Source organism: Hemibagrus wyckioides, linkage group LG01, assembly GCF_019097595.1.
Source record: "Hemibagrus wyckioides isolate EC202008001 linkage group LG01, SWU_Hwy_1.0, whole genome shotgun sequence".
In the NCBI taxonomy this organism is placed as follows: domain Eukaryota; kingdom Metazoa; phylum Chordata; class Actinopteri; order Siluriformes; family Bagridae; genus Hemibagrus; species Hemibagrus wyckioides.
This window is the reverse complement of record NC_080710.1, coordinates 19,431,239-19,442,008: the sequence shown is the minus strand read 5'-3', so window position 1 is coordinate 19,442,008 and position 10,770 is coordinate 19,431,239.

Sequence of the window (10,770 nt, the reverse complement as noted above, 5' to 3'; positions counted from 1 at the left end):
AAAAAAACCCAGAAATTTCAGATTAAAAAGAGGCAAATTTATGGTGGATGAGGAGCTTTTCTCTGAGGGCATGTTGGTCTAGCTGAATTGTGAATGTTTTATATGCACTTATTCTTCTATTCTTCATTAACTGGCCCTTGTGTCACAGAAACACATATTCAAACAAGACTTTTCCCCATATCTGGCTGACCTTCTGTGCTTTGGCTGATTTTTATTTATTTTTATTGAACATTTTGGATGAGCTATATTTTACTGTTCAACTGTTAAACAAATATTGTTTCAGTATGCCCTTCAACAAGAAATTATAAATAAATATTAAATGGGATAAAAACTCAAACCTTAAAAACACATTTGGAACAATTCTATCATTAATTAAATATTGAAAAATTTAATTCTTACTTGTTTGAAGTTCTTTGGCACCTTTTTTTGTGAGCCTACAGATTCAAAAAAGTAGGAACGTATTTGTCAATGAAAATCCAAATGCTAAAAATATCAGCTTAATCTGAGACTTTCTTTTTACATACATTTACACATCCTTCTCCTGTGCACTGTGAGAGGAGGGAGAACCGAATAGGGATGCATGACCATTGTCCACTTGTCCTAGCACAACACAAATACTGGAAAATAAAGAAATGACTTCTGAAAGATGAATATGCCTTAGAGAGATCATTCTGAGCAGCTTGTTTTTCTTAATTATTTCTTCATGCTGTAGAGACCTGCTTGCCATGTATCATTGTCCACCATATCGACCCTAGAAATTGACTGGGATGCTCAGAGAGAATTTTAGGAGTGTGAAGCTAATAGTAGGGCTTATAGCACAAACAGATAAGCTGGTAAGTACAAATGGCTAGCAAGGAATCAGAATGCAATAACTTAAAGGAAGTTATTGTGTATAAAAGAACACACTGTGTATAAAATACTGATATGTTTGTTGAGTTGGACTGTAAAACCCTGAAGGTTAGCATTACCATGTGACATTCTTAAATGACAGGGCATCAAGGTATTTTGATTCTAAAAATGTTTTCATATTGTTTGTAATCGTGTAATTATGTATAACCCAAGCAGTGTTTATGGTATTGTATTGAGTCTCTATTCTAGAGGGATATAAACACACGATATCTCACTCACTCCTAGTCAATGATGCTGAGCCAGGCAAGGACCAGAGATCAATAGGTGTGGAGCTGTTCAGATTGCCAGCAGTGTAAACTGACTACAAGATTTATTTGGTTAATTACTTGGATCCTGTTCAACAGTATAAACACGATAAAAATGTCAAAGCCCCATCCTCCATCTTCTTTTATAATCCTATTTTAAAGTATACAGGAATACAAATGCACACAGAGGCACAATCAATCAAAAAAGATTTAAAATGATTGTTATATATGTTGCGAGAATATACTATATTCTAATTTAATAAAATGCACTTATGTCAGATTGAATTTGAATTTTAAGGTTTTGGAACTGAGCTAGTAAATCAGACATTGTTTTTTATTTATCTGGATGTATTTAGGCATAAGAAATAATAAAATTCCACTTTGGATTTACAACTATCACGTTATATTAACTACATTCTTTGGGAAATACTTTGCATATGTACGTATGTGTATGAGATATAAATAAGGGAGTAGAAAAACTAGCTTATTTCAATGTATATATAAATAATCTGATGCATTGGACATCTGCTTCCTTTCACCGTTACATTGCCAGTCTAATGATCATCTTGTCTGGAGTCAAAGGAGTCAAATGACAAATGCATTATCAATCTCCAAATCTAATAATTAACTAATAAACATTAGGTATTACGTATCATAAGTTGTTAAATTATTACTTTAATTATTTTTCACTCGGGCTGTTAAAGCTGATAAAATGATAAATATATTTAAGAAAAGAATGTGTAATTATTTTCACTGGTTAAGGAGCAATTATGAAACATAATGAAGTCAACTTGGGTCACTTTCTACAGTTTTTTAATTTGCTGCTGTATAAAATAAAATGTATCTTGACCCAAAATATTAATAAGCATAATGTATTTCTGTCTGGCTTTCAGAAGCAGCATCACAGAACAGAATCAGTGCTGGCTAAAGTAAATGCCATATTGCTTAAGGCTTGAGGATATCTAGGGTTAGATGACCCTAACCTTCACCCTGTACAGACACTGATGAACTTTAGTGAAACATTTGACAATGATGAATATATGGTCAGTTTATACATCCTTGGCTTTGTTTAACTGACCATTACCAGTAATAACAATGACAAAAACAATAACAACAACAATGTTTGATATTATTATTATTATTATTATTATTATTATTATTATTATTATTATTATTATTATTATTATTATTATTATTATTATTATGTTAGTGTGGCCTGTAGAGACTTCAGTGGAAGTATAATTGATGCTCAGATGTAGAAGTGCCTGAAGTGGAACACTCCACCACGACTACATAGTCAAAAACACTTCGATGACGTTCTTTTCATTGTCTTCACTCTCTCTTTAACCTTGACTTCCACTGAAGTGTTTTTCATGCTGTACTCTGATTACACTTGAGTGTCTAAAAATGTATTTCAGGAGATCCATTTGCATTCACTTTAATAGCCTCATTGTTGCAAAACAAAAGCACACCCATAGAAAGAGTGTGTAGCCAAAGCTGTCTGGAGAAAGATTTGCTTTTCCAACAAAGTGACTCCAATACAACACGATACAATAGTATATTATTTTAAAAAATGGCTGAGCAGCACATTGCTGATGGCACTGTTTAAAAAAGAAACAGCTTGGTAAGCAATCTCCTGGTCTAGTGTCAGGAATAGGTAAATTATAAAAGTGCAAAAAAAAAAAAAGTTAGACAGTTGACTGTGGGTAGGTATAAAAGCGGGAACAAGTACAGTGAGGGCATGTTCATGTGCATGTGCACACACACACACACACACACACACACACACACACACACACACACACATTATTCCCAGACACTGATGAACTGTTTCAGAACATGTCCCACTGTGTAACTGTATGAAACATTCTTTCGGTGGCCACTTTATTAGAAACTCTATACCAATACCAGGTAGGACACTTTGAACAGATGTTCTCGACATTGATATCACAAGGTGTTGGAAATATTGCTTTGAGATTCTGATAAATGTTGACTTTAATGCTTATATAATTTCTGCAGATTCTGTCAGTTGCAGATTCATCTCCTGTTCTACCATATCCCAAAGGTACTGTATTGGATTCAGACAGTATTCTCAGAGAGGACGTGGCATACAACCAATGACTGGAATAAAGGAGCTCATATGTGCCAAAAGCACATTCCCCAACCCATTACACCACCCCCACCACTAGCAGCCTGAACAGTTCACAAAAGGGAGGATGGGTCCATGGATTCATGTTGTTGATGTTAAATTCTGACCCTACGATTTGAGGTTGACATCAGACCAGGTTTTTACAAATGTCTTAGACCATTCAGTTTAGACGAGCCTTTGTCCAATACAGCCTCAGACATCTGTTCTTGGCTCAGAGGAGTAGAAACTCAGTGTTGTCTTCTGTTGTTGAGGCTCATCCAAGGTTTGACATGTTGTGCATTCTGAGGAGCTTTGTTTTTCAGTTTAAACTCTAAAAACTGTTATGAGGGAAAATCTCACTCTTGTGAGAGGTCAGCAGTTCAAAGGCAAACCAGCCCATTTTGCACCAACAACCATGCCACAAAGTCACTTAAACTTAAACACTCTGCATTCAGTTTATTCTCTGTGCCACTGCCACATGATTGTCTGATTGATGATAACTGCATGAATAATTAGGTGTGCAGGTATTCATAATGAAGTGTTTAGTGAGTGTACATTACAGTAGGAAATTGTGGTGTTATATTAGATCTCTGAGGAAGCATTTTATAGCAGTAGATTTACAGCCTCTGGCACTGGATTGACACTTTGTTATACTATAATATACATATATCGGTAGACATGAACTTGTAAAGTGATGTTTTTCCGTCTACACAAACTTCGCTCTAGGCCTTCGTGCTGGACAACAGTTCCCAACCTCACTAATGCTCTTGGCTTAATGGGCATAAATCCCCATAGCAACATTCCAAAATTTAGTAGAAAACCTTCTAAGGAGGCTGTTAGAGCAGAAAAGGGCAAACTAACCCTGTACTAATGTGCATAGACTTCTCTTTGTGACTATACAAGTAAAAGGCATTTTCTTTTCTCCTTTTTAATTAGTTTTTGCACATTTCAATGATTCCAATTTTTAAAAAAGTTCTGAATATAAGTAATGGGGTTGACACAACCAGATCTAATGTTTAAAAGAACTGCTTTTTTAATGATATACTGCACGGTCCAAATGCAGTACACAAAACCAGTCCACAGACACTGAGTACATCAAAATTGAAAAAGAGACCTTGACAGAAATCCGTTTGTAAGTATAAATTGCTTCTGCAAAGCACTAATTGCCTCCCATTATTGTTTCATTGTAATAAATTTTAATATCTACTACAATTCTAAAATGCTATTTGTGCTCATTAATAATTGATCCCACTCACATTTTTACTTGTGAATAATTGAAAGCCGAGCAGAGACATTAAGGTTATCTCTTCTCACTTGAAATATTCCACTGTGCATTCAATTATGAACTTATTTTCAGCCTGTCAGTCTTTAGAACAGTCTTTAGTTAATACTGCAACAGGGATCATAATTACATGGGCAGTTGTATGAGTTTTGAACATTTCCATGAAAATAATGCTGAAGATTAAGTGATAGAATACATTAAGCATATCTCAAAAGAGTAAAAGAGAGAAATTATATGTTTCTGCTTTTCTAATTTAAAATTAAACTTCAGTATTGTTATATAATTGCTACATGACTCGGGTAATTTAGCACAATGAAGTCCTCTAAAATAATGTGGACAGAATTTGCAACAGAACAGGTGTAAAAGCCTATGCGACTGTTCTGCTGGTAGAATAAATTGATTTTTTTTAATATATTTCTCTGTCTGTAATTTCTTCATGCTGAACTGGTCCTCCTAGCATTGTACTCAACCCAGTCTTTGTCTAAGAAACTATTCATAGTTCTCTCATTCCGTGTCGGTGTCATCTTCCTTGCTAACAATTCAAATTATAAATGTAACATATAGCTATGTGCTAGTCTAGCTCTTTATACAGATAATGCGATCTGATTCTTGAAATCAAATGAACTAGATAGGACCTGAGATTAAGTTTTGATTTTCACAAGCAATTAACCATAAGAATTGAGATAACAAATGGTCTGAAGAACCCACCAGCAAAACAAAGACAATTGTTTGTAAAGATTTGGTATAGCTCATAAATTATTTTCCATAAGAATGAATTAAAAATGGGTTTTAGTTTTAATGGATTTTTTAAAAATAAAAATGTCCTTTTTAATTTGCAAATTTTTTCCATGATCATGTAGAATAACACTTTATTAAACAGTTCTTATTCTCAACATAAATGTAAAGTGTAGCCTTTAAAAAACATTCCATTTTACAGTATGTGCTAAATAATTTGTGCCTTCTTACTAAAGTATTTCTGCTCATTCATAAAGATAATTCAATCCAGAATTAGCCAACTACTGTATATAAAGTCATTTTTCTAGTTTTCTAATAGAACACTGAAACATTCAATCTTCGTCAGCATCTATGATGTTGTTGTTGGCTGGACTTGTTCCACTAGATTAATTCAAATCAATAATAATTACTTCCGATCAATGTAGCATAATTTTTCAGCCTCTGGTGATGTAGGCTTAAGTTAATGACATTAATGAACTGCTCTATTGGCAAAGCTGTCTCTGATTAAATTTGAAGTTCTGCAGTGTCAGGTCTCTATTGCTTATGATCAGAGGACATTTCAGTCTTACAATAAATACACAGGTCAATATCAACTCAGCTGACCCTCTCATCCAAACATGAGGAAGTTAAACGTGGACGGCAAACAAATTGTATCAGTATGAAAAACAAAAGTATACTGGTATTCGTGTCAGAGAATAACCCATGAAGTAGTATTGCTGGATTTTATTTTATTTTGTGTGTGTGTGTCTGTGTTCAACCAACACCAGTCCTGTGGTCAGAAACTAGACAGCTACAAAGGGCTGGAGGACAGTTTTCATGTATTGTTCATAGCAAAAGATAGATTGTAGCTGTACACCCACAATGAGGACAAATAAAGTACTGGAGGTGTATGATCAGGAAGTTTCCATAATAATACACTTGTGCCATCTCCATACATAACTAACATTTTTATCAACAGTCATCAATTTCAGTCTCCCATAGCTGAGCAGTTCTGTTCTATCAAATTAAATATTCATCATAGAGTGAGCATGATAACAAATACAAATAACCAACCTGAAGCAACACAGTCCAACAATAGCAACATGTCCTTCAACAATACATATACAGCAGGAACATGTCTCCTGAGTAGTTCACTGTAGTACAGTTAAATAATGAAGTGTGAGTTGCTATGTCTTGACCTCTTTAGGCGATATTCAGAGAAAGTGCTTTTTCATGGACAGAGAATGTTCATTAGTGTGTGACAGCTCTACAAGAACATATAAATTCCCTTGGATACTTTCATTCTACTTGTTTGAAGGTCAGTAGGAACCAAAAATAAATACATCATATATTTGGAGGAATGTGTGGTATGTTGTACTGTTGATATAGAAAATGACTAAATATTCCAACAAATCGAACAAACCTTTTAGAGGCCATTCACTGCCAAAGGATGTTATATCCAAATTGATCTAAAAGTTAATCTGGAAAAACAAGTTAAAGTTTTTGAAAACAAGACTATCATACTTCGTGCTGCATGGGTTACGGGCCTATTCTAAATATTTGCTTTTGCATTTATGTGCATACACTATGTTTCAGTAAATCAGCTTGTAGCCTATCAGATGAAAAGTGAGCCTTCTCTTGCTGATCTCTGGCATCTGAAAATCTGCGTGACAGTGTTTTGAAATCCTCTCCCACGAATATGAAAAATAAGGATAAATTTACACTGTGCTCTAAAAGAGCATAAAGGCATTTAAGGGGAGAAGATGACATAGCTTTGCTGCCAAATAATCTCTCAAAGCCTGGCAAAATGGGACTATGTAGCTCACACACAACAAACCATCTGAGCTAGTGACCTTATGTGGGTGGCTCCCATTATTCAAAAGCCACAAAATCACGAAAAGACCTTCACCATTTATAGATTTGACATTTTTCTTTTTGTTATGACTCATGTATTGTGTTGCCAATACTGTAAATCTTAATTTCCAACCTCGGAAGAGATTTGAAACTATTTCAGACTGAATATTTCAGAGAAGGAAACATGTCTCATGGGCTGTATTGATTGATTGCCTTGTTTAGTTTTCCCAACAGAGCTTACATATGCTGCCTAACTGGAGCTGGAGTGTGGTTCCACATTCAGCAGCTCTCAGTGAGAAGCAGAGTGTGACAGAAAGGAAAAGCAACCCATCTGCTGTGTTCTATCATATTCACCCTGCATACATACTAAAGCCAGAGGAAGTAAGCACAAGATTAGTGTGCCAAAAGCGCTCCTGTTTATACATACCAGACTACTTGAATAGTGAACTTGACTGCATGGGAATGTTATGCAGGGGTGGTTGTAAGACCACACAGCCTGGGCTTTTTTACAAATTTTATTTCAAATAAATCATTACCAATTCACATCTATTATGTTGATCTGATCCTATCACATTACAGATACCAGCTTGAGAGGATAAGTGTTATGACATGCCCACTCTGAGACTATTATTATTATTATTATTATTATTATTATTATTATTATTATTATTATTATTATTATTATTATTACTGTTGTTGTTGTTGTTGCTGTTATATACATTGTATTAGTACAATGTAGTATATATCTTTTCATATTGATTTCCAAAACTAAAAGTAAAATATTTATGATGGCAGATGAACCAATTAATGAATGTTTTAGACTGCAGTTAGCTTAAAGGATGTTGAAACTACCATTGAACTGTAGTTCCTAAAAACTTCTAGCACAATTCCAGACTCTGATGGGATCTAAGAAAAGCATTCATTCATCATCTGAGCTGTGACTAATCCTAAGAATTACAATTTGGCCTATCTCCATTGAGCAAAGTTCTAGGATGGGATATACTGCTTCATAAAATCAGCAAAGCCAATTAGAGATAAACTATTTACAGTTTTAAATACCATAAAACGGCGTCTGTAGTCAAGTAGGCAGTTATTGTAAACCTGGGGTATTATATTTCACTTGAGTTCTGCCACATGAGGTACAGGCATGGTTTCTAGCTACAACATAATCATTTTATGCTAACCAGCACATGGGTCAAACATTATTCTGTAGCCTTCTGCAACAGAGGGAGCTCTAGCATCAGTTAATATCTAAACTCTGTGAAAGTTACAACTGCAACTTGCAGTAAGAGTACAAATTGTTTAGAAAAAACTTTATCATATACAGTTGTTATGCATGTGTTTAATGGTCAGATGGCTTCATTTCATACAACAAGCCCAGTCTTCTAGATGCTGTATGTTATGGACTCTTACACAAATTACACTGCTTAATTTGTAACCAAATGTAAACACAGTAACAATCTTTCCCTACAAATTACATGGGCAAAAATACATTATTTGAGGCAGTGGTGGCTCAGGTGGTTAAGGCTCTGGGTCGTTGACTAGAAGATCAGGGGTTCAAGCCCCAGCACCGCCAAGTTGCCACTGTTGGGCCCTTGAGCAAGGCCCTTAACCCTCTCTGCTCCATGGGCGCCGTATCATGGCTGACCCTGCGCTCTGACCCCAACCTCCAAGGATGGGATATGCGAAGAAAGAATTTCACTGTGCTGTAATGTATATGTGACAAATAAAGGCTGTTTCATTCACATTATGTATACAAAGATTTCTTTAATGTACTGTGAATTTCTCATGGCGGCATCATGAGCACTTTAGGTCTTTAAGTAGTTGAAAATAATTTACATTTGTACACTTATAGCTAAGGTAAATGAAAATCCAATCATAAGATCTCCAACACTCTGACCACAGATGCACATACGATATTTAAATGAGAAAAAAAAATTGAAATATTCTACCCAATTCTCAGAATGTAATCATCTTTATGAATGTATTAAAAAACTAATCTGTGCATGTTAAGTTGTGAAATTGAGTTCAAAGTATCTGTATGGCTAATACAGACATGTGACTGGTGTGATTTAACACATCATCTATTCTTTTCACTAATCTTTATTCCTGAGAATAAAACGCTGATTGACACGGATAGATATGGCCAAGGAACGAGAAAGAATATCTAAACCTCAGAGTACCGGAGACTCCTGAGGGCCTTTGGGCAATTTCATGCAAAGAAATGGAAAATGGTTTTGGTTTTGGTAATTGTTTGTCTTAACCACTTTTAAAAGCAACACAGTTTGGTGCTGTAAGAAATTAGGCAAAAAAAAAATCAGCAGATGTTGCATCTCCTTTCTATTGTATTTCACCTCTCTGGGATCTTGATTAAAAAATGTTTTTTAAAAGAAAACTATCTCAAAGCTGTTTATGCAGCAGGATGAAATGTTTCTGAAAGGATAGTCAATTCTTCAGATTTTAGGCCAGTGCACTGGGCTACGCTAGATTTGTTTTGTGAAAACACATGCACTGGTAAGAAAACACACAAATTCAACTGTAATTTAAAGTTATTCAGATTTTATCAATAACCCTAAAACAAAAACTAAATGTCTTAGTAATTAAAATCTGTTTTAGGATTGTCTTGCTATTGTTGCTCGGTTTATTCCTATTACTGATAAATGCAAATGACTTTTCAGTGGATTTTAAAAGCTTTTGATCTTTTTAATTAGAACAGGTTCTTGGAATTAAGCAGAATATTTGAACAGCGTTTTCCCCCCATCTTCTTCATATGAAACAACTGACTTATCTTTTTTATTCTGCAAAAACAGCCATCAACCATCATATTTCACATGCTGCAGAACAAACAGCTAGCATGAAGCAATTATTATAACACGATAGAATTGTTTTTTTGTTTTTTTTTGTCAAAGTCATATATCCTAATACTGCTTTATAGAATCCATGAGCTGAAGCTACAGTCATCACTGAAAGATTTTATATTGGCTTAGTCAATGCCCAGATATGAATCCCCTTGAAATGCTGAGGCAAGACCATAATTATGCAGTTCATGCTCAAAATCCCTCTAATGTCAAAGAACAGTGGGCCAAGAAATCCTCTATGAAAGACTGATCACTAGTTATTGGAAGCTTTTGGTTGTTTGTTACTGCTAAAGGTGAAGCTATCGATTATTGATTTTAGAGGTCTATTACTTTTTAAATAGGTTATATTTGTTGTTGAATTTACATGGTTGTTGCGTAACCTTCATTCAACAAACTAAATGATCATTTCAGTGGTGTTTTGTGTTCTCAATTTCTTCTTTACTTATATTAGTATTTTATGAGGATTTGAAACCGTCAGAGAGAGTAATGAAATGTAATAACATGCAGCAGATAGCAGAGCAACAGTTCTATCTATCTATCTATCTATCTATCTATCTATCTATCTATCTATCTATCTATCTATCTATCTATCTATCTGTCTATTACATGAATGTGATTCTGATATATATATTAATACTCTTTATCCACAGTGCCTTTACTGCCTCTGTCCATGAATCATTAGCTGTCTTTTCACTGCAGGAGTGTATGGCTTAGGTCAGAGATCAGCAGCCATCTTGGTGTAACTGATTGAGAGAGACTAATCCACAGGGCTTCATGTCC